Source organism: Schistocerca gregaria, unplaced genomic scaffold, assembly GCF_023897955.1.
Source record: "Schistocerca gregaria isolate iqSchGreg1 unplaced genomic scaffold, iqSchGreg1.2 ptg000564l, whole genome shotgun sequence".
Taxonomy (NCBI): domain Eukaryota; kingdom Metazoa; phylum Arthropoda; class Insecta; order Orthoptera; family Acrididae; genus Schistocerca; species Schistocerca gregaria.
In genome coordinates this window covers 286,629-311,356 of record NW_026061956.1, presented here as the reverse complement: position 1 = coordinate 311,356, position 24,728 = coordinate 286,629, and the positions used below count along the sequence as shown (strand labels likewise).

General features: G+C 51.9%; 50 non-coding genes across 50 annotated transcripts; 40 read left to right on the top strand and 10 right to left on the bottom strand.

Moving 5' to 3' along the window:
* Positions 1–177: 177 nt before the first annotated feature.
* Positions 178–251, top strand: Trnai-aau (transfer RNA isoleucine (anticodon AAU)). Its single transcript has one exon. It is a non-coding gene; the product is annotated as a tRNA-Ile (tRNA).
* Positions 252–991: 740 nt separating this feature from the next.
* Trnag-ucc (transfer RNA glycine (anticodon UCC)) lies at positions 992–1,063 on the bottom strand. Its single transcript has one exon. It is a non-coding gene; the product is annotated as a tRNA-Gly (tRNA).
* A 332-nt stretch (positions 1,064–1,395) lies between these two features.
* On the top strand, positions 1,396–1,467 carry Trnag-gcc (transfer RNA glycine (anticodon GCC)). Its single transcript has one exon. It is a non-coding gene; the product is annotated as a tRNA-Gly (tRNA).
* Positions 1,468–1,761: 294 nt separating this feature from the next.
* Trnam-cau (transfer RNA methionine (anticodon CAU)) lies at positions 1,762–1,834 on the top strand. The gene has a single exon. It is a non-coding gene; the product is annotated as a tRNA-Met (tRNA).
* A 794-nt stretch (positions 1,835–2,628) lies between these two features.
* Trnai-aau (transfer RNA isoleucine (anticodon AAU)) lies at positions 2,629–2,702 on the top strand. The gene has a single exon. It is a non-coding gene; the product is annotated as a tRNA-Ile (tRNA).
* A 734-nt stretch (positions 2,703–3,436) lies between these two features.
* Trnag-ucc (transfer RNA glycine (anticodon UCC)) lies at positions 3,437–3,508 on the bottom strand. Its single transcript has one exon. It is a non-coding gene; the product is annotated as a tRNA-Gly (tRNA).
* Positions 3,509–3,839: 331 nt separating this feature from the next.
* Positions 3,840–3,910, top strand: Trnag-gcc (transfer RNA glycine (anticodon GCC)). The gene has a single exon. It is a non-coding gene; the product is annotated as a tRNA-Gly (tRNA).
* A 293-nt stretch (positions 3,911–4,203) lies between these two features.
* On the top strand, positions 4,204–4,276 carry Trnam-cau (transfer RNA methionine (anticodon CAU)). The gene has a single exon. It is a non-coding gene; the product is annotated as a tRNA-Met (tRNA).
* A 461-nt stretch (positions 4,277–4,737) lies between these two features.
* On the top strand, positions 4,738–4,809 carry Trnae-uuc (transfer RNA glutamic acid (anticodon UUC)). The gene has a single exon. It is a non-coding gene; the product is annotated as a tRNA-Glu (tRNA).
* Positions 4,810–5,067: 258 nt separating this feature from the next.
* Trnai-aau (transfer RNA isoleucine (anticodon AAU)) lies at positions 5,068–5,141 on the top strand. Its single transcript has one exon. It is a non-coding gene; the product is annotated as a tRNA-Ile (tRNA).
* A 734-nt stretch (positions 5,142–5,875) lies between these two features.
* On the bottom strand, positions 5,876–5,947 carry Trnag-ucc (transfer RNA glycine (anticodon UCC)). Its single transcript has one exon. It is a non-coding gene; the product is annotated as a tRNA-Gly (tRNA).
* A 331-nt stretch (positions 5,948–6,278) lies between these two features.
* On the top strand, positions 6,279–6,349 carry Trnag-gcc (transfer RNA glycine (anticodon GCC)). The gene has a single exon. It is a non-coding gene; the product is annotated as a tRNA-Gly (tRNA).
* Positions 6,350–6,641: 292 nt separating this feature from the next.
* Positions 6,642–6,714, top strand: Trnam-cau (transfer RNA methionine (anticodon CAU)). Its single transcript has one exon. It is a non-coding gene; the product is annotated as a tRNA-Met (tRNA).
* Positions 6,715–7,175: 461 nt separating this feature from the next.
* Trnae-uuc (transfer RNA glutamic acid (anticodon UUC)) lies at positions 7,176–7,247 on the top strand. The gene has a single exon. It is a non-coding gene; the product is annotated as a tRNA-Glu (tRNA).
* Positions 7,248–7,505: 258 nt separating this feature from the next.
* On the top strand, positions 7,506–7,579 carry Trnai-aau (transfer RNA isoleucine (anticodon AAU)). Its single transcript has one exon. It is a non-coding gene; the product is annotated as a tRNA-Ile (tRNA).
* Positions 7,580–8,312: 733 nt separating this feature from the next.
* Positions 8,313–8,384, bottom strand: Trnag-ucc (transfer RNA glycine (anticodon UCC)). The gene has a single exon. It is a non-coding gene; the product is annotated as a tRNA-Gly (tRNA).
* A 331-nt stretch (positions 8,385–8,715) lies between these two features.
* Positions 8,716–8,786, top strand: Trnag-gcc (transfer RNA glycine (anticodon GCC)). The gene has a single exon. It is a non-coding gene; the product is annotated as a tRNA-Gly (tRNA).
* A 292-nt stretch (positions 8,787–9,078) lies between these two features.
* Trnam-cau (transfer RNA methionine (anticodon CAU)) lies at positions 9,079–9,151 on the top strand. Its single transcript has one exon. It is a non-coding gene; the product is annotated as a tRNA-Met (tRNA).
* Positions 9,152–9,612: 461 nt separating this feature from the next.
* Trnae-uuc (transfer RNA glutamic acid (anticodon UUC)) lies at positions 9,613–9,684 on the top strand. The gene has a single exon. It is a non-coding gene; the product is annotated as a tRNA-Glu (tRNA).
* Positions 9,685–9,942: 258 nt separating this feature from the next.
* On the top strand, positions 9,943–10,016 carry Trnai-aau (transfer RNA isoleucine (anticodon AAU)). The gene has a single exon. It is a non-coding gene; the product is annotated as a tRNA-Ile (tRNA).
* Positions 10,017–10,749: 733 nt separating this feature from the next.
* Positions 10,750–10,821, bottom strand: Trnag-ucc (transfer RNA glycine (anticodon UCC)). The gene has a single exon. It is a non-coding gene; the product is annotated as a tRNA-Gly (tRNA).
* Positions 10,822–11,152: 331 nt separating this feature from the next.
* Positions 11,153–11,223, top strand: Trnag-gcc (transfer RNA glycine (anticodon GCC)). Its single transcript has one exon. It is a non-coding gene; the product is annotated as a tRNA-Gly (tRNA).
* Positions 11,224–11,515: 292 nt separating this feature from the next.
* Trnam-cau (transfer RNA methionine (anticodon CAU)) lies at positions 11,516–11,588 on the top strand. The gene has a single exon. It is a non-coding gene; the product is annotated as a tRNA-Met (tRNA).
* A 461-nt stretch (positions 11,589–12,049) lies between these two features.
* Trnae-uuc (transfer RNA glutamic acid (anticodon UUC)) lies at positions 12,050–12,121 on the top strand. Its single transcript has one exon. It is a non-coding gene; the product is annotated as a tRNA-Glu (tRNA).
* A 258-nt stretch (positions 12,122–12,379) lies between these two features.
* Trnai-aau (transfer RNA isoleucine (anticodon AAU)) lies at positions 12,380–12,453 on the top strand. The gene has a single exon. It is a non-coding gene; the product is annotated as a tRNA-Ile (tRNA).
* A 733-nt stretch (positions 12,454–13,186) lies between these two features.
* Positions 13,187–13,258, bottom strand: Trnag-ucc (transfer RNA glycine (anticodon UCC)). The gene has a single exon. It is a non-coding gene; the product is annotated as a tRNA-Gly (tRNA).
* Positions 13,259–13,589: 331 nt separating this feature from the next.
* On the top strand, positions 13,590–13,660 carry Trnag-gcc (transfer RNA glycine (anticodon GCC)). Its single transcript has one exon. It is a non-coding gene; the product is annotated as a tRNA-Gly (tRNA).
* A 292-nt stretch (positions 13,661–13,952) lies between these two features.
* Positions 13,953–14,025, top strand: Trnam-cau (transfer RNA methionine (anticodon CAU)). Its single transcript has one exon. It is a non-coding gene; the product is annotated as a tRNA-Met (tRNA).
* A 461-nt stretch (positions 14,026–14,486) lies between these two features.
* On the top strand, positions 14,487–14,558 carry Trnae-uuc (transfer RNA glutamic acid (anticodon UUC)). Its single transcript has one exon. It is a non-coding gene; the product is annotated as a tRNA-Glu (tRNA).
* Positions 14,559–14,816: 258 nt separating this feature from the next.
* On the top strand, positions 14,817–14,890 carry Trnai-aau (transfer RNA isoleucine (anticodon AAU)). The gene has a single exon. It is a non-coding gene; the product is annotated as a tRNA-Ile (tRNA).
* Positions 14,891–15,623: 733 nt separating this feature from the next.
* Positions 15,624–15,695, bottom strand: Trnag-ucc (transfer RNA glycine (anticodon UCC)). The gene has a single exon. It is a non-coding gene; the product is annotated as a tRNA-Gly (tRNA).
* Positions 15,696–16,026: 331 nt separating this feature from the next.
* Trnag-gcc (transfer RNA glycine (anticodon GCC)) lies at positions 16,027–16,097 on the top strand. The gene has a single exon. It is a non-coding gene; the product is annotated as a tRNA-Gly (tRNA).
* Positions 16,098–16,389: 292 nt separating this feature from the next.
* On the top strand, positions 16,390–16,462 carry Trnam-cau (transfer RNA methionine (anticodon CAU)). The gene has a single exon. It is a non-coding gene; the product is annotated as a tRNA-Met (tRNA).
* A 461-nt stretch (positions 16,463–16,923) lies between these two features.
* Positions 16,924–16,995, top strand: Trnae-uuc (transfer RNA glutamic acid (anticodon UUC)). The gene has a single exon. It is a non-coding gene; the product is annotated as a tRNA-Glu (tRNA).
* Positions 16,996–17,253: 258 nt separating this feature from the next.
* Trnai-aau (transfer RNA isoleucine (anticodon AAU)) lies at positions 17,254–17,327 on the top strand. The gene has a single exon. It is a non-coding gene; the product is annotated as a tRNA-Ile (tRNA).
* Positions 17,328–18,060: 733 nt separating this feature from the next.
* On the bottom strand, positions 18,061–18,132 carry Trnag-ucc (transfer RNA glycine (anticodon UCC)). The gene has a single exon. It is a non-coding gene; the product is annotated as a tRNA-Gly (tRNA).
* A 331-nt stretch (positions 18,133–18,463) lies between these two features.
* Trnag-gcc (transfer RNA glycine (anticodon GCC)) lies at positions 18,464–18,534 on the top strand. The gene has a single exon. It is a non-coding gene; the product is annotated as a tRNA-Gly (tRNA).
* A 292-nt stretch (positions 18,535–18,826) lies between these two features.
* On the top strand, positions 18,827–18,899 carry Trnam-cau (transfer RNA methionine (anticodon CAU)). The gene has a single exon. It is a non-coding gene; the product is annotated as a tRNA-Met (tRNA).
* A 461-nt stretch (positions 18,900–19,360) lies between these two features.
* Trnae-uuc (transfer RNA glutamic acid (anticodon UUC)) lies at positions 19,361–19,432 on the top strand. Its single transcript has one exon. It is a non-coding gene; the product is annotated as a tRNA-Glu (tRNA).
* Positions 19,433–19,690: 258 nt separating this feature from the next.
* Positions 19,691–19,764, top strand: Trnai-aau (transfer RNA isoleucine (anticodon AAU)). Its single transcript has one exon. It is a non-coding gene; the product is annotated as a tRNA-Ile (tRNA).
* A 733-nt stretch (positions 19,765–20,497) lies between these two features.
* Trnag-ucc (transfer RNA glycine (anticodon UCC)) lies at positions 20,498–20,569 on the bottom strand. Its single transcript has one exon. It is a non-coding gene; the product is annotated as a tRNA-Gly (tRNA).
* A 331-nt stretch (positions 20,570–20,900) lies between these two features.
* Trnag-gcc (transfer RNA glycine (anticodon GCC)) lies at positions 20,901–20,971 on the top strand. The gene has a single exon. It is a non-coding gene; the product is annotated as a tRNA-Gly (tRNA).
* Positions 20,972–21,263: 292 nt separating this feature from the next.
* Trnam-cau (transfer RNA methionine (anticodon CAU)) lies at positions 21,264–21,336 on the top strand. The gene has a single exon. It is a non-coding gene; the product is annotated as a tRNA-Met (tRNA).
* A 461-nt stretch (positions 21,337–21,797) lies between these two features.
* Positions 21,798–21,869, top strand: Trnae-uuc (transfer RNA glutamic acid (anticodon UUC)). Its single transcript has one exon. It is a non-coding gene; the product is annotated as a tRNA-Glu (tRNA).
* Positions 21,870–22,127: 258 nt separating this feature from the next.
* Positions 22,128–22,201, top strand: Trnai-aau (transfer RNA isoleucine (anticodon AAU)). The gene has a single exon. It is a non-coding gene; the product is annotated as a tRNA-Ile (tRNA).
* A 733-nt stretch (positions 22,202–22,934) lies between these two features.
* On the bottom strand, positions 22,935–23,006 carry Trnag-ucc (transfer RNA glycine (anticodon UCC)). The gene has a single exon. It is a non-coding gene; the product is annotated as a tRNA-Gly (tRNA).
* A 331-nt stretch (positions 23,007–23,337) lies between these two features.
* On the top strand, positions 23,338–23,408 carry Trnag-gcc (transfer RNA glycine (anticodon GCC)). Its single transcript has one exon. It is a non-coding gene; the product is annotated as a tRNA-Gly (tRNA).
* A 292-nt stretch (positions 23,409–23,700) lies between these two features.
* Positions 23,701–23,773, top strand: Trnam-cau (transfer RNA methionine (anticodon CAU)). Its single transcript has one exon. It is a non-coding gene; the product is annotated as a tRNA-Met (tRNA).
* Positions 23,774–24,234: 461 nt separating this feature from the next.
* On the top strand, positions 24,235–24,306 carry Trnae-uuc (transfer RNA glutamic acid (anticodon UUC)). The gene has a single exon. It is a non-coding gene; the product is annotated as a tRNA-Glu (tRNA).
* A 258-nt stretch (positions 24,307–24,564) lies between these two features.
* On the top strand, positions 24,565–24,638 carry Trnai-aau (transfer RNA isoleucine (anticodon AAU)). The gene has a single exon. It is a non-coding gene; the product is annotated as a tRNA-Ile (tRNA).
* Positions 24,639–24,728: the final 90 nt, after the last annotated feature.

Sequence of the window (24,728 nt, the reverse complement as noted above, 5' to 3'; positions counted from 1 at the left end):
ACACTAGATCGCGTGTTGAAAACAGTCGAGAGAAACGGGCACGCAATGAAATTACTACGAGCAGCGGAATAAAGGGAGGAGAGACGCTGGTCCACTGTTGGACTGCTACCATAGAAATGTTACCTGTAAATACGCAGAGCTACTCCCTCTAAGTGCTGGAAGGACAGTGTGCACCGAGGCCCGTTAGCTCAGTTGGTTAGAGCGTCGTGCTAATAACGCGAAGGTCGTGGGTTCGATCCCCCCACGGGCCAATACGATTTTTCTATTTCAAAAAGGCAACGCCTATTTCGGCGGGGAAGTGTGGTGACTAAGAAATCGTGTGGGAGCAGATAGGGGACCCGAAAGCGACTTGTCGGGACGCGCTAAAACACTTCACAGGTCACAGCACGCTGAACACACTGTTTCTCGTCCGATCACCGCTACTGCGCGACGCTGGGCGTTGTCAGTGCTTGGGCGGGTGACCGCCTGCGAACACAGGGGCGCTGCCGACAGTTTCAATTCGTATTTCTCTTTTCTCGTCGGGTTTCGGAGCTGCAGCGCTATTCGGTCAAGGGCACTGGCGCCACGTTTTGCCTCTCTCGCGTTATGCCAAGTCGCGCCGTGCGGCCACAGTGAAAAGAAGGAGCGTGTTGTAAAATTTTCAACAAAGAAAAAAAGAAATGTACTAGTAATAAAACTGAATTTGTCTGACAGAACATGTAAAATCACACAATGCACGATAACAGGCAGCAGGTCTTTACTTGAGGCATAAGTAATGTTGTGCCCGCCTCGCCATACCTCTCTCAGTCGTTTCGCGTGCTTGTCCTTCTGATATAGGCCGATTGGAGAGCGTCAGCTCTCGCGTCAGCCGAGCAAAGTCGAGACAAGTCGAGACTCAAGCGGAATCGACGCACACAATATAGGGTGGCCTGCAGCGAGTAAGAGGGGGAAAGAAACATTAATTTAAGGACGCGTGGCAAAAGTACTCATACGCAGAAGTAAAAACGGAGGCTGCGGTGGCCGGGAATCGAACCCGGATCAACTGCTTGGAAGGCAACTATGCTGACCATTACACCACCACCGCACGGTTTTCTTCTGCGCACGCCCCGCTGTGTCTGCTTCCCGCCTGTCGGCGGCGGCCGAAGGTGGTCGCAGCAGTAGGCGCATTACGGGGTAGGCGAGCGCATCCAGACAGCGTCTCTACGCACATTTCGCGTCCTTTGGCAAGAGTCGTCGCGTGCGTGTGCCGCAACACTACTAAGACGATCGCGTTCGGGCGTCATTTTTTAAGCAGTGCAGCGCAGGATTCAGCGTTTGTAGCATTCTCTCGAGAGGATGCCACGGCGCTGGACGGCAGTCCCACTTTCCCTTCAGACGTCTGCCGCGGAAAGCACAAGGAAGCTGCGAACTAGCTGGGCATCGGTGGTTCAGTGGTAGAATGCTCGCCTGCCACGCGGGCGGCCCCGGGTTCGATTCCCGGCCGATGCATCATTTTGTTTTTTCCCCGATAGTGGAGCTGCGAGTCTTTCGCACTCGAAGTGCGTGGGCCACGAGAATGGACCGCGGGATTCCGTGTGGAAACAGCCAAACACGCAGCGCGCACGTCTTCTCGTTTGGACTCCTGCGTGCTATTGTACATACTGGCGTCGGCCTAGCATCGCAAGTTGCCTGCAGCGCTGGGAATGCACGTGTAGTAACAGAAAAAAATGAGCCAGCAAGTGCAGACTCTCTACCACTAGTATTTGCTACTTGCCGAGATTCCAGAAGGTTTGGCAATCACGTGCCTCGGTAGCGCAGTAGGCAGCGCGTAAGTCTCATAATCTTAAGGTCGTGAGTTCGATCCTCACCCGGGGCATTTAATTTACTTTCGTTCACAGCTGAATTGACGGCTCTGGGGTTGAGAAGGAGCAAAACAGCTTGTAGTTTGTTATCCACAAGGTTTCAACAACTCAGCGTGAAAATGCTTACTTCCCGTTATTACTACTTGCAGTTCTTTTGTGAAATTTTCAAGAAAAAATGTACTAGTACTAAAACTGAATTTCGTATGATATAACATGTAAAGTCACACAGTGTATGGCCTGCTATACCTGTATAACGACAGGCTGCAGGTCTTTACTTGCGAAATAAGTAAATAAATATTACTACTCACAGGTTTGCTTTTCCTCCTACCCCTGTAACAACGAGGCCAAAAGCAACGGACTGTGACTTTTGCCATGCGCGCCTCGGCATGGGAGCGCGAAAAGATGGTCGCAAACAGGGAAAGTGCGACACGGAAAGCCAGTGGAGGGGGTGTAAACCCCGAAAAAAAGTGTGCGCGTCCGGTGTGGTCTAGTGGCTAGGATACCTGGCCTTTCACCCAGGAGGCCCGGGGTTCGATTCCCGGTACCGGAATGTAATTTTTTCGGAACAAATCATGACAAGTTTGGACAGAGCGAAATGCTGTTTTCACGTCCCTCCTCGCGTTATAGCTACTGGTTCATAAACGTGAGCTGAAACAGTCGAGAGAAACGGGCACGCAATGAAATTACTACGAGCAGCGGAATAAAGGGAGGAGAGACGCTGGTCCACTGTTGGACTGCTACCATAGAAATGTTACCTGTAAATACGCAGAGCTACTCCCTCTAAGTGCTGGAAGACAGTGTGCACCGAGGCCCGTTAGCTCAGTTGGTTAGAGCGTCGTGCTAATAACGCGAAGGTCGTGGGTTCGATCCCCCCACGGGCCAATACGATTTTTCTATTTCAAAAAGGCAACGCCCTATTTCGGCGGGGAAGTGTGGTGACTAAGAAATCGTGTGGAGCAGATAGGGGACCCGAAAGCGACTTGTCGGGACGCGCTAAAACACTTCACAGGTCACAGCACGCTGAACACACTGTTTCTCGTCCGATCACCGCTACTGCGCGACGCTGGGCGTTGTCAGTGCTTGGGCGGGTGACCGCCTGCGAACACAGGGCGCTGCCGACAGTTTTCAATTCGTATTTCTCTTTTCTCGTCGGTTTCGGAGCTGCAGCGCTATTCGGTCAAGGGCACTGGCGCCACGTTTTGCCTCTCGGTATGCCAAGTCGCGCCGTGCGGCCACAGTGAAAAGAAGGAGCGTGTTGTAAAATTTTCAACAAAGAAAAAAAGAAATGTACTAGTAATAAAACTGAATTTGTCTGACAGAACATGTAAAATCACACAATGCACGATAACAGGCAGCAGGTCTTTACTTGAGGCATAAGTAATGTTGTGCCCGCCTCGCCATACCTCTCTCAGTCGTTTCGCGTGCTTGTCCTTCTGATATAGGCCGATTGGAGAGCGTCAGCTCTCGCGTCAGCCGAGCAAAGTCGAGACAAGTCGAGACTCAAGCGGAATCGACGCACACAATATAGGGTGGCCTGCAGCGAGTAAGAGGGGGAAAGAAACATTAATTTAAGGACGCGTGGCAAAAGTACTCATACGCAGAAGTAAAACGGAGGCTGCGGTGGCCGGGAATCGAACCCGGATCAACTGCTTGGAAGGCAACTATGCTGACCATTACACCACCACCGCACGGTTTTCTTCTGCGCACGCCCCGCTGTGTCTGCTTCCCGCCTGTCGGCGGCGGCCGAAGGTGGTCGCAGCAGTAGGCGCATTACGGGGTAGGCGAGCGCATCCAGACAGCGTCTCTACGCACATTTCGCGTCCTTTGGCAAGAGTCGTCGCGTGCGTGTGCCGCAACACTACTAAGACGATCGCGTTCGGGCGTCATTTTTAAGCAGTGCAGCGCAGGATTCAGCGTTTGTAGCATTCTCTCGAGAGGATGCCACGGCGCTGGACGGCAGTCCCACTTTCCCTTCAGACGTCTGCCGCGGAAAGCACAAGGAAGCTGCGAACTAGCTGGGCATCGGTGGTTCAGTGGTAGAATGCTCGCCTGCCACGCGGGCGGCCCGGGTTCGATTCCCGGCCGATGCATCATTTTGTTTTTCCCCGATAGTGGAGCTGCGAGTCTTTCGCACTCGAAGTGCGTGGGCCACGAGAATGGACCCGCGGGATTCCGTGTGGAAACAGCCAAACACGCAGCGCGCACGTCTTCTCGTTTGGACTCCTGCGTGCTATTGTACATACTGGCGTCGGCCTAGCATCGCAAGTTGCCTGCAGCGCTGGGAATGCACGTGTAGTAACAGAAAAAATGAGCCAGCAAGTGCAGACTCTCTACCACTAGTATTTGCTACTTGCCGAGATTCCAGAAGGTTTGGCAATCACGTGCCTCGGTAGCGCAGTAGGCAGCGCGTAAGTCTCATAATCTTAAGGTCGTGAGTTCGATCCTCACCCGGGGCATTTAATTTACTTTCGTTCACAGCTGAATTGACGGCTCTGGGGTTGAGAAGGAGCAAAACAGCTTGTAGTTTGTTATCCACAAGGTTTCAACAACTCAGCGTGAAAATGCTTACTTCCCGTTATTACTACTTGCAGTTCTTTTGTGAAATTTTCAAGAAAAAATGTACTAGTACTAAAACTGAATTTCGTATGATATAACATGTAAAGTCACACAGTGTATGGCCTGCTATACCTGTATAACGACAGGCTGCAGGTCTTTACTTGCGAAATAAGTAAATAAATATTACTACTCACAGGTTTGCTTTTCCTCCTACCCCTGTAACAACGAGGCCAAAAGCAACGGACTGTGACTTTTGCCATGCGCGCCTCGGCATGGGAGCGCGAAAAGATGGTCGCAAACAGGGAAAGTGCGACACGGAAAGCCAGTGGAGGGGGTGTAAACCCCGAAAAAAGTGTGCGCGTCCGGTGTGGTCTAGTGGCTAGGATACCTGGCTTTCACCCAGGAGGCCCGGGTTCGATTCCCGGTACCGGAATGTAATTTTTTCGGAACAAATCATGACAAGTTTGGACAGAGCGAAATGCTGTTTTCACGTCCTCCTCGCGTTATAGCTACTGGTTCATAAACGTGAGCTGAAAACAGTCGAGAGAAACGGGCACGCAATGAAATTACTACGAGCAGCGGAATAAAGGGAGGAGAGACGCTGGTCCACTGTTGGACTGCTACCATAGAAATGTTACCTGTAAATACGCAGAGCTACTCCCTCTAAGTGCTGGAAGACAGTGTGCACCGAGGCCCGTTAGCTCAGTTGGTTAGAGCGTCGTGCTAATAACGCGAAGGTCGTGGGTTCGATCCCCCCACGGGCCAATACGATTTTTCTATTTCAAAAAGGCAACGCCTATTTCGGCGGGGAAGTGTGGTGACTAAGAAATCGTGTGGGAGCAGATAGGGGACCCGAAAGCGACTTGTCGGGACGCGCTAAAACACTTCACAGGTCACAGCACGCTGAACACACTGTTTCTCGTCCGATCACCGCTACTGCGCGACGCTGGGCGTTGTCAGTGCTTGGGCGGGTGACCGCCTGCGAACACAGGGCGCTGCCGACAGTTTCAATTCGTATTTCTCTTTTCTCGTCGGTTTCGGAGCTGCAGCGCTATTCGGTCAAGGGCACTGGCGCCACGTTTTGCCTCTCGGTATGCCAAGTCGCGCCGTGCGGCCACAGTGAAAAGAAGGAGCGTGTTGTAAAATTTTCAACAAAGAAAAAAAAGAAATGTACTAGTAATAAAACTGAATTTGTCTGACAGAACATGTAAAATCACACAATGCACGATAACAGGCAGCAGGTCTTTACTTGAGGCATAAGTAATGTTGTGCCCGCCTCGCCATACCTCTCTCAGTCGTTTCGCGTGCTTGTCCTTCTGATATAGGCCGATTGGAGAGCGTCAGCTCTCGCGTCAGCCGAGCAAAGTCGAGACAAGTCGAGACTCAAGCGGAATCGACGCACACAATATAGGGTGGCCTGCAGCGAGTAAGAGGGGGAAAGAAACATTAATTTAAGGACGCGTGGCAAAAGTACTCATACGCAGAAGTAAAACGGAGGCTGCGGTGGCCGGGAATCGAACCCGGATCAACTGCTTGGAAGGCAACTATGCTGACCATTACACCACCACCGCACGGTTTTCTTCTGCGCACGCCCCGCTGTGTCTGCTTCCCGCCTGTCGGCGGCGGCCGAAGGTGGTCGCAGCAGTAGGCGCATTACGGGGTAGGCGAGCGCATCCAGACAGCGTCTCTACGCACATTTCGCGTCCTTTGGCAAGAGTCGTCGCGTGCGTGTGCCGCAACACTACTAAGACGATCGCGTTCGGGCGTCATTTTTAAGCAGTGCAGCGCAGGATTCAGCGTTTGTAGCATTCTCTCGAGAGGATGCCACGGCGCTGGACGGCAGTCCCACTTTCCCTTCAGACGTCTGCCGCGGAAAGCACAAGGAAGCTGCGAACTAGCTGGGCATCGGTGGTTCAGTGGTAGAATGCTCGCCTGCCACGCGGGCGGCCCGGGTTCGATTCCCGGCCGATGCATCATTTTGTTTTTCCCCGATAGTGGAGCTGCGAGTCTTTCGCACTCGAAGTGCGTGGGCCACGAGAATGGACCGCGGGATTCCGTGTGGAAACAGCCAAACACGCAGCGCGCACGTCTTCTCGTTTGGACTCCTGCGTGCTATTGTACATACTGGCGTCGGCCTAGCATCGCAAGTTGCCTGCAGCGCTGGGAATGCACGTGTAGTAACAGAAAAAATGAGCCAGCAAGTGCAGACTCTCTACCACTAGTATTTGCTACTTGCCGAGATTCCAGAAGGTTTGGCAATCACGTGCCTCGGTAGCGCAGTAGGCAGCGCGTAAGTCTCATAATCTTAAGGTCGTGAGTTCGATCCTCACCCGGGGCATTTAATTTACTTTCGTTCACAGCTGAATTGACGGCTCTGGGGTTGAGAAGGAGCAAAACAGCTTGTAGTTTGTTATCCACAAGGTTTCAACAACTCAGCGTGAAAATGCTTACTTCCCGTTATTACTACTTGCAGTTCTTTTGTGAAATTTTCAAGAAAAAATGTACTAGTACTAAAACTGAATTTCGTATGATATAACATGTAAAGTCACACAGTGTATGGCCTGCTATACCTGTATAACGACAGGCTGCAGGTCTTTACTTGCGAAATAAGTAAATAAATATTACTACTCACAGGTTTGCTTTTCCTCCTACCCCTGTAACAACGAGGCCAAAAGCAACGGACTGTGACTTTTGCCATGCGCGCCTCGGCATGGGAGCGCGAAAAGATGGTCGCAAACAGGGAAAGTGCGACACGGAAAGCCAGTGGAGGGGGTGTAAACCCCGAAAAAAGTGTGCGCGTCCGGTGTGGTCTAGTGGCTAGGATACCTGGCTTTCACCCAGGAGGCCCGGGTTCGATTCCCGGTACCGGAATGTAATTTTTTCGGAACAAATCATGACAAGTTTGGACAGAGCGAAATGCTGTTTTCACGTCCTCCTCGCGTTATAGCTACTGGTTCATAAACGTGAGCTGAAAACAGTCGAGAGAAACGGGCACGCAATGAAATTACTACGAGCAGCGGAATAAAGGGAGGAGAGACGCTGGTCCACTGTTGGACTGCTACCATAGAAATGTTACCTGTAAATACGCAGAGCTACTCCCTCTAAGTGCTGGAAGACAGTGTGCACCGAGGCCCGTTAGCTCAGTTGGTTAGAGCGTCGTGCTAATAACGCGAAGGTCGTGGGTTCGATCCCCCCACGGGCCAATACGATTTTTCTATTTCAAAAAGGCAACGCCTATTTCGGCGGGGAAGTGTGGTGACTAAGAAATCGTGTGGGAGCAGATAGGGGACCCGAAAGCGACTTGTCGGGACGCGCTAAAACACTTCACAGGTCACAGCACGCTGAACACACTGTTTCTCGTCCGATCACCGCTACTGCGCGACGCTGGGCGTTGTCAGTGCTTGGGCGGGTGACCGCCTGCGAACACAGGGCGCTGCCGACAGTTTCAATTCGTATTTCTCTTTTCTCGTCGGTTTCGGAGCTGCAGCGCTATTCGGTCAAGGGCACTGGCGCCACGTTTTGCCTCTCGGTATGCCAAGTCGCGCCGTGCGGCCACAGTGAAAAGAAGGAGCGTGTTGTAAAATTTTCAACAAAGAAAAAAAGAAATGTACTAGTAATAAAACTGAATTTGTCTGACAGAACATGTAAAATCACACAATGCACGATAACAGGCAGCAGGTCTTTACTTGAGGCATAAGTAATGTTGTGCCCGCCTCGCCATACCTCTCTCAGTCGTTTCGCGTGCTTGTCCTTCTGATATAGGCCGATTGGAGAGCGTCAGCTCTCGCGTCAGCCGAGCAAAGTCGAGACAAGTCGAGACTCAAGCGGAATCGACGCACACAATATAGGGTGGCCTGCAGCGAGTAAGAGGGGGAAAGAAACATTAATTTAAGGACGCGTGGCAAAAGTACTCATACGCAGAAGTAAAACGGAGGCTGCGGTGGCCGGGAATCGAACCCGGATCAACTGCTTGGAAGGCAACTATGCTGACCATTACACCACCACCGCACGGTTTTCTTCTGCGCACGCCCCGCTGTGTCTGCTTCCCGCCTGTCGGCGGCGGCCGAAGGTGGTCGCAGCAGTAGGCGCATTACGGGGTAGGCGAGCGCATCCAGACAGCGTCTCTACGCACATTTCGCGTCCTTTGGCAAGAGTCGTCGCGTGCGTGTGCCGCAACACTACTAAGACGATCGCGTTCGGGCGTCATTTTTAAGCAGTGCAGCGCAGGATTCAGCGTTTGTAGCATTCTCTCGAGAGGATGCCACGGCGCTGGACGGCAGTCCCACTTTCCCTTCAGACGTCTGCCGCGGAAAGCACAAGGAAGCTGCGAACTAGCTGGGCATCGGTGGTTCAGTGGTAGAATGCTCGCCTGCCACGCGGGCGGCCCGGGTTCGATTCCCGGCCGATGCATCATTTTGTTTTTCCCCGATAGTGGAGCTGCGAGTCTTTCGCACTCGAAGTGCGTGGGCCACGAGAATGGACCGCGGGATTCCGTGTGGAAACAGCCAAACACGCAGCGCGCACGTCTTCTCGTTTGGACTCCTGCGTGCTATTGTACATACTGGCGTCGGCCTAGCATCGCAAGTTGCCTGCAGCGCTGGGAATGCACGTGTAGTAACAGAAAAAATGAGCCAGCAAGTGCAGACTCTCTACCACTAGTATTTGCTACTTGCCGAGATTCCAGAAGGTTTGGCAATCACGTGCCTCGGTAGCGCAGTAGGCAGCGCGTAAGTCTCATAATCTTAAGGTCGTGAGTTCGATCCTCACCCGGGGCATTTAATTTACTTTCGTTCACAGCTGAATTGACGGCTCTGGGGTTGAGAAGGAGCAAAACAGCTTGTAGTTTGTTATCCACAAGGTTTCAACAACTCAGCGTGAAAATGCTTACTTCCCGTTATTACTACTTGCAGTTCTTTTGTGAAATTTTCAAGAAAAAATGTACTAGTACTAAAACTGAATTTCGTATGATATAACATGTAAAGTCACACAGTGTATGGCCTGCTATACCTGTATAACGACAGGCTGCAGGTCTTTACTTGCGAAATAAGTAAATAAATATTACTACTCACAGGTTTGCTTTTCCTCCTACCCCTGTAACAACGAGGCCAAAAGCAACGGACTGTGACTTTTGCCATGCGCGCCTCGGCATGGGAGCGCGAAAAGATGGTCGCAAACAGGGAAAGTGCGACACGGAAAGCCAGTGGAGGGGGTGTAAACCCCGAAAAAAGTGTGCGCGTCCGGTGTGGTCTAGTGGCTAGGATACCTGGCTTTCACCCAGGAGGCCCGGGTTCGATTCCCGGTACCGGAATGTAATTTTTTCGGAACAAATCATGACAAGTTTGGACAGAGCGAAATGCTGTTTTCACGTCCTCCTCGCGTTATAGCTACTGGTTCATAAACGTGAGCTGAAAACAGTCGAGAGAAACGGGCACGCAATGAAATTACTACGAGCAGCGGAATAAAGGGAGGAGAGACGCTGGTCCACTGTTGGACTGCTACCATAGAAATGTTACCTGTAAATACGCAGAGCTACTCCCTCTAAGTGCTGGAAGACAGTGTGCACCGAGGCCCGTTAGCTCAGTTGGTTAGAGCGTCGTGCTAATAACGCGAAGGTCGTGGGTTCGATCCCCCCACGGGCCAATACGATTTTTCTATTTCAAAAAGGCAACGCCTATTTCGGCGGGGAAGTGTGGTGACTAAGAAATCGTGTGGGAGCAGATAGGGGACCCGAAAGCGACTTGTCGGGACGCGCTAAAACACTTCACAGGTCACAGCACGCTGAACACACTGTTTCTCGTCCGATCACCGCTACTGCGCGACGCTGGGCGTTGTCAGTGCTTGGGCGGGTGACCGCCTGCGAACACAGGGCGCTGCCGACAGTTTCAATTCGTATTTCTCTTTTCTCGTCGGTTTCGGAGCTGCAGCGCTATTCGGTCAAGGGCACTGGCGCCACGTTTTGCCTCTCGGTATGCCAAGTCGCGCCGTGCGGCCACAGTGAAAAGAAGGAGCGTGTTGTAAAATTTTCAACAAAGAAAAAAAGAAATGTACTAGTAATAAAACTGAATTTGTCTGACAGAACATGTAAAATCACACAATGCACGATAACAGGCAGCAGGTCTTTACTTGAGGCATAAGTAATGTTGTGCCCGCCTCGCCATACCTCTCTCAGTCGTTTCGCGTGCTTGTCCTTCTGATATAGGCCGATTGGAGAGCGTCAGCTCTCGCGTCAGCCGAGCAAAGTCGAGACAAGTCGAGACTCAAGCGGAATCGACGCACACAATATAGGGTGGCCTGCAGCGAGTAAGAGGGGGAAAGAAACATTAATTTAAGGACGCGTGGCAAAAGTACTCATACGCAGAAGTAAAACGGAGGCTGCGGTGGCCGGGAATCGAACCCGGATCAACTGCTTGGAAGGCAACTATGCTGACCATTACACCACCACCGCACGGTTTTCTTCTGCGCACGCCCCGCTGTGTCTGCTTCCCGCCTGTCGGCGGCGGCCGAAGGTGGTCGCAGCAGTAGGCGCATTACGGGGTAGGCGAGCGCATCCAGACAGCGTCTCTACGCACATTTCGCGTCCTTTGGCAAGAGTCGTCGCGTGCGTGTGCCGCAACACTACTAAGACGATCGCGTTCGGGCGTCATTTTTAAGCAGTGCAGCGCAGGATTCAGCGTTTGTAGCATTCTCTCGAGAGGATGCCACGGCGCTGGACGGCAGTCCCACTTTCCCTTCAGACGTCTGCCGCGGAAAGCACAAGGAAGCTGCGAACTAGCTGGGCATCGGTGGTTCAGTGGTAGAATGCTCGCCTGCCACGCGGGCGGCCCGGGTTCGATTCCCGGCCGATGCATCATTTTGTTTTTCCCCGATAGTGGAGCTGCGAGTCTTTCGCACTCGAAGTGCGTGGGCCACGAGAATGGACCGCGGGATTCCGTGTGGAAACAGCCAAACACGCAGCGCGCACGTCTTCTCGTTTGGACTCCTGCGTGCTATTGTACATACTGGCGTCGGCCTAGCATCGCAAGTTGCCTGCAGCGCTGGGAATGCACGTGTAGTAACAGAAAAAATGAGCCAGCAAGTGCAGACTCTCTACCACTAGTATTTGCTACTTGCCGAGATTCCAGAAGGTTTGGCAATCACGTGCCTCGGTAGCGCAGTAGGCAGCGCGTAAGTCTCATAATCTTAAGGTCGTGAGTTCGATCCTCACCCGGGGCATTTAATTTACTTTCGTTCACAGCTGAATTGACGGCTCTGGGGTTGAGAAGGAGCAAAACAGCTTGTAGTTTGTTATCCACAAGGTTTCAACAACTCAGCGTGAAAATGCTTACTTCCCGTTATTACTACTTGCAGTTCTTTTGTGAAATTTTCAAGAAAAAATGTACTAGTACTAAAACTGAATTTCGTATGATATAACATGTAAAGTCACACAGTGTATGGCCTGCTATACCTGTATAACGACAGGCTGCAGGTCTTTACTTGCGAAATAAGTAAATAAATATTACTACTCACAGGTTTGCTTTTCCTCCTACCCCTGTAACAACGAGGCCAAAAGCAACGGACTGTGACTTTTGCCATGCGCGCCTCGGCATGGGAGCGCGAAAAGATGGTCGCAAACAGGGAAAGTGCGACACGGAAAGCCAGTGGAGGGGGTGTAAACCCCGAAAAAAGTGTGCGCGTCCGGTGTGGTCTAGTGGCTAGGATACCTGGCTTTCACCCAGGAGGCCCGGGTTCGATTCCCGGTACCGGAATGTAATTTTTTCGGAACAAATCATGACAAGTTTGGACAGAGCGAAATGCTGTTTTCACGTCCTCCTCGCGTTATAGCTACTGGTTCATAAACGTGAGCTGAAAACAGTCGAGAGAAACGGGCACGCAATGAAATTACTACGAGCAGCGGAATAAAGGGAGGAGAGACGCTGGTCCACTGTTGGACTGCTACCATAGAAATGTTACCTGTAAATACGCAGAGCTACTCCCTCTAAGTGCTGGAAGACAGTGTGCACCGAGGCCCGTTAGCTCAGTTGGTTAGAGCGTCGTGCTAATAACGCGAAGGTCGTGGGTTCGATCCCCCCACGGGCCAATACGATTTTTCTATTTCAAAAAGGCAACGCCTATTTCGGCGGGGAAGTGTGGTGACTAAGAAATCGTGTGGGAGCAGATAGGGGACCCGAAAGCGACTTGTCGGGACGCGCTAAAACACTTCACAGGTCACAGCACGCTGAACACACTGTTTCTCGTCCGATCACCGCTACTGCGCGACGCTGGGCGTTGTCAGTGCTTGGGCGGGTGACCGCCTGCGAACACAGGGCGCTGCCGACAGTTTCAATTCGTATTTCTCTTTTCTCGTCGGTTTCGGAGCTGCAGCGCTATTCGGTCAAGGGCACTGGCGCCACGTTTTGCCTCTCGGTATGCCAAGTCGCGCCGTGCGGCCACAGTGAAAAGAAGGAGCGTGTTGTAAAATTTTCAACAAAGAAAAAAAGAAATGTACTAGTAATAAAACTGAATTTGTCTGACAGAACATGTAAAATCACACAATGCACGATAACAGGCAGCAGGTCTTTACTTGAGGCATAAGTAATGTTGTGCCCGCCTCGCCATACCTCTCTCAGTCGTTTCGCGTGCTTGTCCTTCTGATATAGGCCGATTGGAGAGCGTCAGCTCTCGCGTCAGCCGAGCAAAGTCGAGACAAGTCGAGACTCAAGCGGAATCGACGCACACAATATAGGGTGGCCTGCAGCGAGTAAGAGGGGGAAAGAAACATTAATTTAAGGACGCGTGGCAAAAGTACTCATACGCAGAAGTAAAACGGAGGCTGCGGTGGCCGGGAATCGAACCCGGATCAACTGCTTGGAAGGCAACTATGCTGACCATTACACCACCACCGCACGGTTTTCTTCTGCGCACGCCCCGCTGTGTCTGCTTCCCGCCTGTCGGCGGCGGCCGAAGGTGGTCGCAGCAGTAGGCGCATTACGGGGTAGGCGAGCGCATCCAGACAGCGTCTCTACGCACATTTCGCGTCCTTTGGCAAGAGTCGTCGCGTGCGTGTGCCGCAACACTACTAAGACGATCGCGTTCGGGCGTCATTTTTAAGCAGTGCAGCGCAGGATTCAGCGTTTGTAGCATTCTCTCGAGAGGATGCCACGGCGCTGGACGGCAGTCCCACTTTCCCTTCAGACGTCTGCCGCGGAAAGCACAAGGAAGCTGCGAACTAGCTGGGCATCGGTGGTTCAGTGGTAGAATGCTCGCCTGCCACGCGGGCGGCCCGGGTTCGATTCCCGGCCGATGCATCATTTTGTTTTTCCCCGATAGTGGAGCTGCGAGTCTTTCGCACTCGAAGTGCGTAGGCCACGAGAATGGACCGCGGGATTCCGTGTGGAAACAGCCAAACACGCAGCGCGCACGTCTTCTCGTTTGGACTCCTGCGTGCTATTGTACATACTGGCGTCGGCCTAGCATCGCAAGTTGCCTGCAGCGCTGGGAATGCACGTGTAGTAACAGAAAAAATGAGCCAGCAAGTGCAGACTCTCTACCACTAGTATTTGCTACTTGCCGAGATTCCAGAAGGTTTGGCAATCACGTGCCTCGGTAGCGCAGTAGGCAGCGCGTAAGTCTCATAATCTTAAGGTCGTGAGTTCGATCCTCACCCGGGGCATTTAATTTACTTTCGTTCACAGCTGAATTGACGGCTCTGGGGTTGAGAAGGAGCAAAACAGCTTGTAGTTTGTTATCCACAAGGTTTCAACAACTCAGCGTGAAAATGCTTACTTCCCGTTATTACTACTTGCAGTTCTTTTGTGAAATTTTCAAGAAAAAATGTACTAGTACTAAAACTGAATTTCGTATGATATAACATGTAAAGTCACACAGTGTATGGCCTGCTATACCTGTATAACGACAGGCTGCAGGTCTTTACTTGCGAAATAAGTAAATAAATATTACTACTCACAGGTTTGCTTTTCCTCCTACCCCTGTAACAACGAGGCCAAAAGCAACGGACTGTGACTTTTGCCATGCGCGCCTCGGCATGGGAGCGCGAAAAGATGGTCGCAAACAGGGAAAGTGCGACACGGAAAGCCAGTGGAGGGGGTGTAAACCCCGAAAAAAGTGTGCGCGTCCGGTGTGGTCTAGTGGCTAGGATACCTGGCTTTCACCCAGGAGGCCCGGGTTCGATTCCCGGTACCGGAATGTAATTTTTTCGGAACAAATCATGACAAGTTTGGACAGAGCGAAATGCTGTTTTCACGTCCTCCTCGCGTTATAGCTACTGGTTCATAAACGTGAGCTGAAAACAGTCGAGAGAAACGGGCACGCAATGAAATTACTACGAGCAGCGGAATAAAGGGAGGAGAGACGCTGGTCCACTGTTGGACTGCTACCATAGAAATGTTACCTGTAAATACGCAGAGCTACTCCCTCTAAGTGCTGGAAGACAGTGTGCACCGAGGCCCGTTAGCTCAGTTGGTTAGAGCGTCGTGCTAATAACGCGAAGGTCGTGGGTTCGATCCCCCCACGGGCCAATACGATTTTTCTATTTCAAAAAGGCAACGCCTATTTCGGCGGGGAAGTGTGGTGACTAAGAAATCGTGTGGGAGCAGATAGGGGACCCGAAAGCGACTTGTCGGGACGCGCTAAAACACTTCACAGGTCACAGCACGCTGAACACACTGTTTCTCGTCCGATCACCGCTACTGCGCGACGCTGGGCGTTGTCAGTGCTTGGGCGGGTGACCGCCTGCGAACACAGGGCGCTGCCGACAGTTTCAATTCGTATTTCTCTTTTCTCGTCGGTTTCGGAGCTGCAGCGCTATTCGGTCAAGGGCACTGGCGCCACGTTTTGCCTCTCGGTATGCCAAGTCGCGCCGTGCGGCCACAGTGAAAAGAAGGAGCGTGTTGTAAAATTTTCAACAAAGAAAAAAAGAAATGTACTAGTAATAAAACTGAATTTGTCTGACAGAACATGTAAAATCACACAATGCACGATAACAGGCAGCAGGTCTTTACTTGAGGCATAAGTAATGTTGTGCCCGCCTCGCCATACCTCTCTCAGTCGTTTCGCGTGCTTGTCCTTCTGATATAGGCCGATTGGAGAGCGTCAGCTCTCGCGTCAGCCGAGCAAAGTCGAGACAAGTCGAGACTCAAGCGGAATCGACGCACACAATATAGGGTGGCCTGCAGCGAGTAAGAGGGGGAAAGAAACATTAATTTAAGGACGCGTGGCAAAAGTACTCATACGCAGAAGTAAAACGGAGGCTGCGGTGGCCGGGAATCGAACCCGGATCAACTGCTTGGAAGGCAACTATGCTGACCATTACACCACCACCGCACGGTTTTCTTCTGCGCACGCCCCGCTGTGTCTGCTTCCCGCCTGTCGGCGGCGGCCGAAGGTGGTCGCAGCAGTAGGCGCATTACGGGGTAGGCGAGCGCATCCAGACAGCGTCTCTACGCACATTTCGCGTCCTTTGGCAAGAGTCGTCGCGTGCGTGTGCCGCAACACTACTAAGACGATCGCGTTCGGGCGTCATTTTTAAGCAGTGCAGCGCAGGATTCAGCGTTTGTAGCATTCTCTCGAGAGGATGCCACGGCGCTGGACGGCAGTCCCACTTTCCCTTCAGACGTCTGCCGCGGAAAGCACAAGGAAGCTGCGAACTAGCTGGGCATCGGTGGTTCAGTGGTAGAATGCTCGCCTGCCACGCGGGCGGCCCGGGTTCGATTCCCGGCCGATGCATCATTTTGTTTTTCCCCGATAGTGGAGCTGCGAGTCTTTCGCACTCGAAGTGCGTGGGCCACGAGAATGGACCGCGGGATTCCGTGTGGAAACAGCCAAACACGCAGCGCGCACGTCTTCTCGTTTGGACTCCTGCGTGCTATTGTACATACTGGCGTCGGCCTAGCATCGCAAGTTGCCTGCAGCGCTGGGAATGCACGTGTAGTAACAGAAAAAATGAGCCAGCAAGTGCAGACTCTCTACCACTAGTATTTGCTACTTGCCGAGATTCCAGAAGGTTTGGCAATCACGTGCCTCGGTAGCGCAGTAGGCAGCGCGTAAGTCTCATAATCTTAAGGTCGTGAGTTCGATCCTCACCCGGGGCATTTAATTTACTTTCGTTCACAGCTGAATTGACGGCTCTGGGGTTGAGAAGGAGCAAAACAGCTTGTAGTTTGTTATCCACAAGGTTTCAACAACTCAGCGTGAAAATGCTTACTTCCCGTTATTACTACTTGCAGTTCTTTTGTGAAATTTTCAAGAAAAAATGTACTAGTACTAAAACTGAATTTCGTATGATATAACATGTAAAGTCACACAGTGTATGGCCTGCTATACCTGTATAACGACAGGCTGCAGGTCTTTACTTGCGAAATAAGTAAATAAATATTACTACTCACAGGTTTGCTTTTCCTCCTACCCCTGTAACAACGAGGCCAAAAGCAACGGACTGTGACTTTTGCCATGCGCGCCTCGGCATGGGAGCGCGAAAAGATGGTCGCAAACAGGGAAAGTGCGACACGGAAAGCCAGTGGAGGGGGTGTAAACCCCGAAAAAAGTGTGCGCGTCCGGTGTGGTCTAGTGGCTAGGATACCTGGCTTTCACCCAGGAGGCCCGGGTTCGATTCCCGGTACCGGAATGTAATTTTTTCGGAACAAATCATGACAAGTTTGGACAGAGCGAAATGCTGTTTTCACGTCCTCCTCGCGTTATAGCTACTGGTTCATAAACGTGAGCTGAAAACAGTCGAGAGAAACGGGCACGCAATGAAATTACTACGAGCAGCGGAATAAAGGGAGGAGAGACGCTGGTCCACTGTTGGACTGCTACCATAGAAATGTTACCTGTAAATACGCAGAGCTACTCCCTCTAAGTGCTGGAAGACAGTGTGCACCGAGGCCCGTTAGCTCAGTTGGTTAGAGCGTCGTGCTAATAACGCGAAGGTCGTGGGTTCGATCCCCCCACGGGCCAATACGATTTTTCTATTTCAAAAAGGCAACGCCTATTTCGGCGGGGAAGTGTGGTGACTAAGAAATCGTGTGGGAGCAGATAGGGGACCCGAAAGCGACTTGTCGGGACGCGCTAAAACACTTCACAGGTCACAGCACGCTGAACACACTGTTTCTCGTCCGATCACCGCTACTGCGCGACGCTGGGCGTTGTCAGTGCTTGGGCGGGTGACCGCCTGCGAACACAGGGCGCTGCCGACAGTTTCAATTCGTATTTCTCTTTTCTCGTCGGTTTCGGAGCTGCAGCGCTATTCGGTCAAGGGCACTGGCGCCACGTTTTGCCTCTCGGTATGCCAAGTCGCGCCGTGCGGCCACAGTGAAAAGAAGGAGCGTGTTGTAAAATTTTCAACAAAGAAAAAAAGAAATGTACTAGTAATAAAACTGAATTTGTCTGACAGAACATGTAAAATCACACAATGCACGATAACAGGCAGCAGGTCTTTACTTGAGGCATAAGTAATGTTGTGCCCGCCTCGCCATACCTCTCTCAGTCGTTTCGCGTGCTTGTCCTTCTGATATAGGCCGATTGGAGAGCGTCAGCTCTCGCGTCAGCCGAGCAAAGTCGAGACAAGTCGAGACTCAAGCGGAATCGACGCACACAATATAGGGTGGCCTGCAGCGAGTAAGAGGGGGAAAGAAACATTAATTTAAGGACGCGTGGCAAAAGTACTCATACGCAGAAGTAAAACGGAGGCTGCGGTGGCCGGGAATCGAACCCGGATCAACTGCTTGGAAGGCAACTATGCTGACCATTACACCACCACCGCACGGTTTTCTTCTGCGCACGCCCCGCTGTGTCTGCTTCCCGCCTGTCGGCGGCGGCCGAAGGTGGTCGCAGCAGTAGGCGCATTACGGGGTAGGCGAGCGCATCCAGACAGCGTCTCTACGCACATTTCGCGTCCTTTGGCAAGAGTCGTCGCGTGCGTGTGCCGCAACACTACTAAGACGATCGCGTTCGGGCGTCATTTTTAAGCAGTGCAGCGCAGGATTCAGCGTTTGTAGCATTCTCTCGAGAGGATGCCACGGCGCTGGACGGCAGTCCCACTTTCCCTTCAGACGTCTGCCGCGGAAAGCACAAGGAAGCTGCGAACTAGCTGGGCATCGGTGGTTCAGTGGTAGAATGCTCGCCTGCCACGCGGGCGGCCCGGGTTCGATTCCCGGCCGATGCATCATTTTGTTTTTCCCCGATAGTGGAGCTGCGAGTCTTTCGCACTCGAAGTGCGTGGGCCACGAGAATGGACCGCGGGATTCCGTGTGGAAACAGCCAAACACGCAGCGCGCACGTCTTCTCGTTTGGACTCCTGCGTGCTATTGTACATACTGGCGTCGGCCTAGCATCGCAAGTTGCCTGCAGCGCTGGGAATGCACGTGTAGTAACAGAAAAAATGAGCCAGCAAGTGCAGACTCTCTACCACTAGTATTTGCTACTTGCCGAGATTCCAGAAGGTTTGGCAATCACGTGCCTCGGTAGCGCAGTAGGCAGCGCGTAAGTCTCATAATCTTAAGGTCGTGAGTTCGATCCTCACCCGGGGCATTTAATTTACTTTCGTTCACAGCTGAATTGACGGCTCTGGGGTTGAGAAGGAGCAAAACAGCTTGTAGTTTGTTATCCACAAGGTTTCAACAACTCAGCGTGAAAATGCTTACTTCCCGTTATTACTACTTGCAGTTCTTTTGTGAAATTTTCAAGAAAAAATGTACTAGTACTAAAACTGAATTTCGTATGATATAACATGTAAAGTCACACAGTGTATGGCCTGCTATACCTGTATAACGACAGGCTGCAGGTCTTTACTTGCGAAATAAGTAAATAAATATTACTACTCACAGGTTTGCTTTTCCTCCTACCCCTGTAACAACGAGGCCAAAAGCAACGGACTGTGACTTTTGCCATGCGCGCCTCGGCATGGGAGCGCGAAAAGATGGTCGCAAACAGGGAAAGTGCGACACGGAAAGCCAGTGGAGGGGGTGTAAACCCCGAAAAAAGTGTGCGCGTCCGGTGTGGTCTAGTGGCTAGGATACCTGGCTTTCACCCAGGAGGCCCGGGTTCGATTCCCGGTACCGGAATGTAATTTTTTCGGAACAAATCATGACAAGTTTGGACAGAGCGAAATGCTGTTTTCACGTCCTCCTCGCGTTATAGCTACTGGTTCATAAACGTGAGCTGAAAACAGTCGAGAGAAACGGGCACGCAATGAAATTACTACGAGCAGCGGAATAAAGGGAGGAGAGACGCTGGTCCACTGTTGGACTGCTACCATAGAAATGTTACCTGTAAATACGCAGAGCTACTCCCTCTAAGTGCTGGAAGACAGTGTGCACCGAGGCCCGTTAGCTCAGTTGGTTAGAGCGTCGTGCTAATAACGCGAAGGTCGTGGGTTCGATCCCCCCACGGGCCAATACGATTTTTCTATTTCAAAAAGGCAACGCCTATTTCGGCGGGGAAGTGTGGTGACTAAGAAATCGTGTGGGAGCAGATAGGGGACCCGAAAGCGACTTGTCGGGACGCGCTAAAACACTTCACAGGTCACAGCACGCTGAACACACTGTTTCTCGTCCGATCACCGCTACTGCGCGACGCTGGGCGTTGTCAGTGCTTGGGCGGGTGACCGCCTGCGAACACAGGGCGCTGCCGACAGTTTCAATTCGTATTTCTCTTTTCTCGTCGGTTTCGGAGCTGCAGCGCTATTCGGTCAAGGGCACTGGCGCCACGTTTTGCCTCTCGGTATGCCAAGTCGCGCCGTGCGGCCACAGTGAAAAGAAGGAGCGTGTTGTAAAATTTTCAACAAAGAAAAAAAGAAATGTACTAGTAATAAAACTGAATTTGTCTGACAGAACATGTAAAATCACACAATGCACGATAACAGGCAGCAGGTCTTTACTTGAGGCATAAGTAATGTTGTGCCCGCCTCGCCATACCTCTCTCAGTCGTTTCGCGTGCTTGTCCTTCTGATATAGGCCGATTGGAGAGCGTCAGCTCTCGCGTCAGCCGAGCAAAGTCGAGACAAGTCGAGACTCAAGCGGAATCGACGCACACAATATAGGGTGGCCTGCAGCGAGTAAGAGGGGGAAAGAAACATTAATTTAAGGACGCGTGGCAAAAGTACTCATACGCAGAAGTAAAACGGAGGCTGCGGTGGCCGGGAATCGAACCCGGATCAACTGCTTGGAAGGCAACTATGCTGACCATTACACCACCACCGCACGGTTTTCTTCTGCGCACGCCCCGCTGTGTCTGCTTCCCGCCTGTCGGCGGCGGCCGAAGGTGGTCGCAGCAGTAGGCGCATTACGGGGTAGGCGAGCGCATCCAGACAGCGTCTCTACGCACATTTCGCGTCCTTTGGCAAGAGTCGTCGCGTGCGTGTGCCGCAACACTACTAAGACGATCGCGTTCGGGCGTCATTTTTAAGCAGTGCAGCGCAGGATTCAGCGTTTGTAGCATTCTCTCGAGAGGATGCCACGGCGCTGGACGGCAGTCCCACTTTCCCTTCAGACGTCTGCCGCGGAAAGCACAAGGAAGCTGCGAACTAGCTGGGCATCGGTGGTTCAGTGGTAGAATGCTCGCCTGCCACGCGGGCGGCCCGGGTTCGATTCCCGGCCGATGCATCATTTTGTTTTTCCCCGATAGTGGAGCTGCGAGTCTTTCGCACTCGAAGTGCGTGGGCCACGAGAATGGACCGCGGGATTCCGTGTGGAAACAGCCAAACACGCAGCGCGCACGTCTTCTCGTTTGGACTCCTGCGTGCTATTGTACATACTGGCGTCGGCCTAGCATCGCAAGTTGCCTGCAGCGCTGGGAATGCACGTGTAGTAACAGAAAAAATGAGCCAGCAAGTGCAGACTCTCTACCACTAGTATTTGCTACTTGCCGAGATTCCAGAAGGTTTGGCAATCACGTGCCTCGGTAGCGCAGTAGGCAGTGCGTAAGTCTCATAATCTTAAGGTCGTGAGTTCGATCCTCACCCGGGGCATTTAATTTACTTTCGTTCACAGCTGAATTGACGGCTCTGGGGTTGAGAAGGAGCAAAACAGCTTGTAGTTTGTTATCCACAAGGTTTCAACAACTCAGCGTGAAAATGCTTACTTCCCGTTATTACTACTTGCAGTTCTTTTGTGAAATTTTCAAGAAAAAATGTACTAGTACTAAAACTGAATTTCGTATGATATAACATGTAAAGTCACACAGTGTATGGCCTGCTATACCTGTATAACGACAGGCTGCAGGTCTTTACTTGCGAAATAAGTAAATAAATATTACTACTCACAGGTTTGCTTTTCCTCCTACCCCTGTAACAACGAGGCCAAAAGCAACGGACTGTGACTTTTGCCATGCGCGCCTCGGCATGGGAGCGCGAAAAGATGGTCGCAAACAGGGAAAGTGCGACACGGAAAGCCAGTGGAGGGGGTGTAAACCCCGAAAAAAGTGTGCGCGTCCGGTGTGGTCTAGTGGCTAGGATACCTGGCTTTCACCCAGGAGGCCCGGGTTCGATTCCCGGTACCGGAATGTAATTTTTTCGGAACAAATCATGACAAGTTTGGACAGAGCGAAATGCTGTTTTCACGTCCTCCTCGCGTTATAGCTACTGGTTCATAAACGTGAGCTGAAAACAGTCGAGAGAAACGGGCACGCAATGAAATTACTACGAGCAGCGGAATAAAGGGAGGAGAGACGCTGGTCCACTGTTGGACTGCTACCATAGAAATGTTACCTGTAAATACGCAGAGCTACTCCCTCTAAGTGCTGGAAGACAGTGTGCACCGAGGCCCGTTAGCTCAGTTGGTTAGAGCGTCGTGCTAATAACGCGAAGGTCGTGGGTTCGATCCCCCCACGGGCCAATACGATTTTTCTATTTCAAAAAGGCAACGCCTATTTCGGCGGGGAAGTGTGGTGACTAAGAAATCGTGTGGGAGCAGATAGGGGACCCGAAAGCGACTTGTCGGGACGCGCTAAAACACTTCACAGGTCACAGCACGCTGAACACACTGTTTCTCGTCCGATCACCGCTACTGCGCGACGCTGGGCGTTGTCAGTGCTTGGGCGGGTGACCGCCTGCGAACACAGGGCGCTGCCGACAGTTTCAATTCGTATTTCTCTTTTCTCGTCGGTTTCGGAGCTGCAGCGCTATTCGGTCAAGGGCACTGGCGCCACGTTTTGCCTCTCGGTATGCCAAGTCGCGCCGTGCGGCCACAGTGAAAAGAAGGAGCGTGTTGTAAAATTTTCAACAAAGAAAAAAAGAAATGTACTAGTAATAAAACTGAATTTGTCTGACAGAACATGTAAAATCACACAATGCACGATAACAGGCAGCAGGTCTTTACTTGAGGCATAAGTAATGTTGTGCCCGCCTCGCCATACCTCTCTCAGTCGTTTCGCGTGCTTGTCCTTCTGATATAGGCCGATTGGAGAGCGTCAGCTCTCGCGTCAGCCGAGCAAAGTCGAGACAAGTCGAGACTCAAGCGGAATCGACGCACACAATATAGGGTGGCCTGCAGCGAGTAAGAGGGGGAAAGAAACATTAATTTAAGGACGCGTGGCAAAAGTACTCATACGCAGAAGTAAAACGGAGGCTGCGGTGGCCGGGAATCGAACCCGGATCAACTGCTTGGAAGGCAACTATGCTGACCATTACACCACCACCGCACGGTTTTCTTCTGCGCACGCCCCGCTGTGTCTGCTTCCCGCCTGTCGGCGGCGGCCGAAGGTGGTCGCAGCAGTAGGCGCATTACGGGGTAGGCGAGCGCATCCAGACAGCGTCTCTACGCACATTTCGCGTCCTTTGGCAAGAGTCGTCGCGTGCGTGTGCCGCAACACTACTAAGACGATCGCGTTCGGGCGTCATTTTTAAGCAGTGCAGCGCAGGATTCAGCGTTTGTAGCATTCTCTCGAGAGGATGCCACGGCGCTGGACGGCAGTCCCACTTTCCCTTCAGACGTCTGCCGCGGAAAGCACAAGGAAGCTGCGAACTAGCTGGGCATCGGTGGTTCAGTGGTAGAATGCTCGCCTGCCACGCGGGCGGCCCGGGTTCGATTCCCGGCCGATGCATCATTTTGTTTTTCCCCGATAGTGGAGCTGCGAGTCTTTCGCACTCGAAGTGCGTGGGCCACGAGAATGGACCGCGGGATTCCGTGTGGAAACAGCCAAACACGCAGCGCGCACGTCTTCTCGTTTGGACTCCTGCGTGCTATTGTACATACTGGCGTCGGCCTAGCATCGCAAGTTGCCTGCAGCGCTGGGAATGCACGTGTAGTAACAGAAAAAATGAGCCAGCAAGTGCAGACTCTCTACCACTAGTATTTGCTACTTGCCGAGATTCCAGAAGGTTTGGCAATCACGTGCCTCGGTAGCGCAGTAGGCAGCGCGTAAGTCTCATAATCTTAAGGTCGTGAGTTCGATCCTCACCCGGGGCATTTAATTTACTTTCGTTCACAGCTGAATTGACGGCTCTGGGGTTGAGAAGGAGCAAAACAGCTTGTAGTTTGTTATCCACAAGGTTTCAACAACTCAGCGTGAAAATGCTTACTTCCCGTTATTACTACTTGCAGTTCTTTTGTGAAATTTTCAAGAAAAAATGTACTAGTACTAAAACTGAATTTCGTATGATATAACATGTAAAGTCACACAGTGTATGGCCTGCTATACCTGTATAACGACAGGCTGCAGGTCTTTACTTGCGAAATAAGTAAATAAATATTACTACTCACAGGTTTGCTTTTCCTCCTACCCCTGTAACAACGAGGCCAAAAGCAACGGACTGTGACTTTTGCCATGCGCGCCTCGGCATGGGAGCGCGAAAAGATGGTCGCAAACAGGGAAAGTGCGACACGGAAAGCCAGTGGAGGGGGTGTAAACCCCGAAAAAAGTGTGCGCGTCCGGTGTGGTCTAGTGGCTAGGATACCTGGCTTTCACCCAGGAGGCCCGGGTTCGATTCCCGGTACCGGAATGTAATTTTTTCGGAACAAATCATGACAAGTTTGGACAGAGCGAAATGCTGTTTTCACGTCCTCCTCGCGTTATAGCTACTGGTTCATAAACGTGAGCTGAAAACAGTCGAGAGAAACGGGCACGCAATGAAATTACTACGAGCAGCGGAATAAAGGGAGGAGAGACGCTGGTCCACTGTTGGACTGCTACCATAGAAATGTTACCTGTAAATACGCAGAGCTACTCCCTCTAAGTGCTGGAAGACAGTGTGCACCGAGGCCCGTTAGCTCAGTTGGTTAGAGCGTCGTGCTAATAACGCGAAGGTCGTGGGTTCGATCCCCCCACGGGCCAATACGATTTTTCTATTTCAAAAAGGCAACGCCTATTTCGGCGGGGAAGTGTGGTGACTAAGAAATCGTGTGGGAGCAGATAGGGGACCCG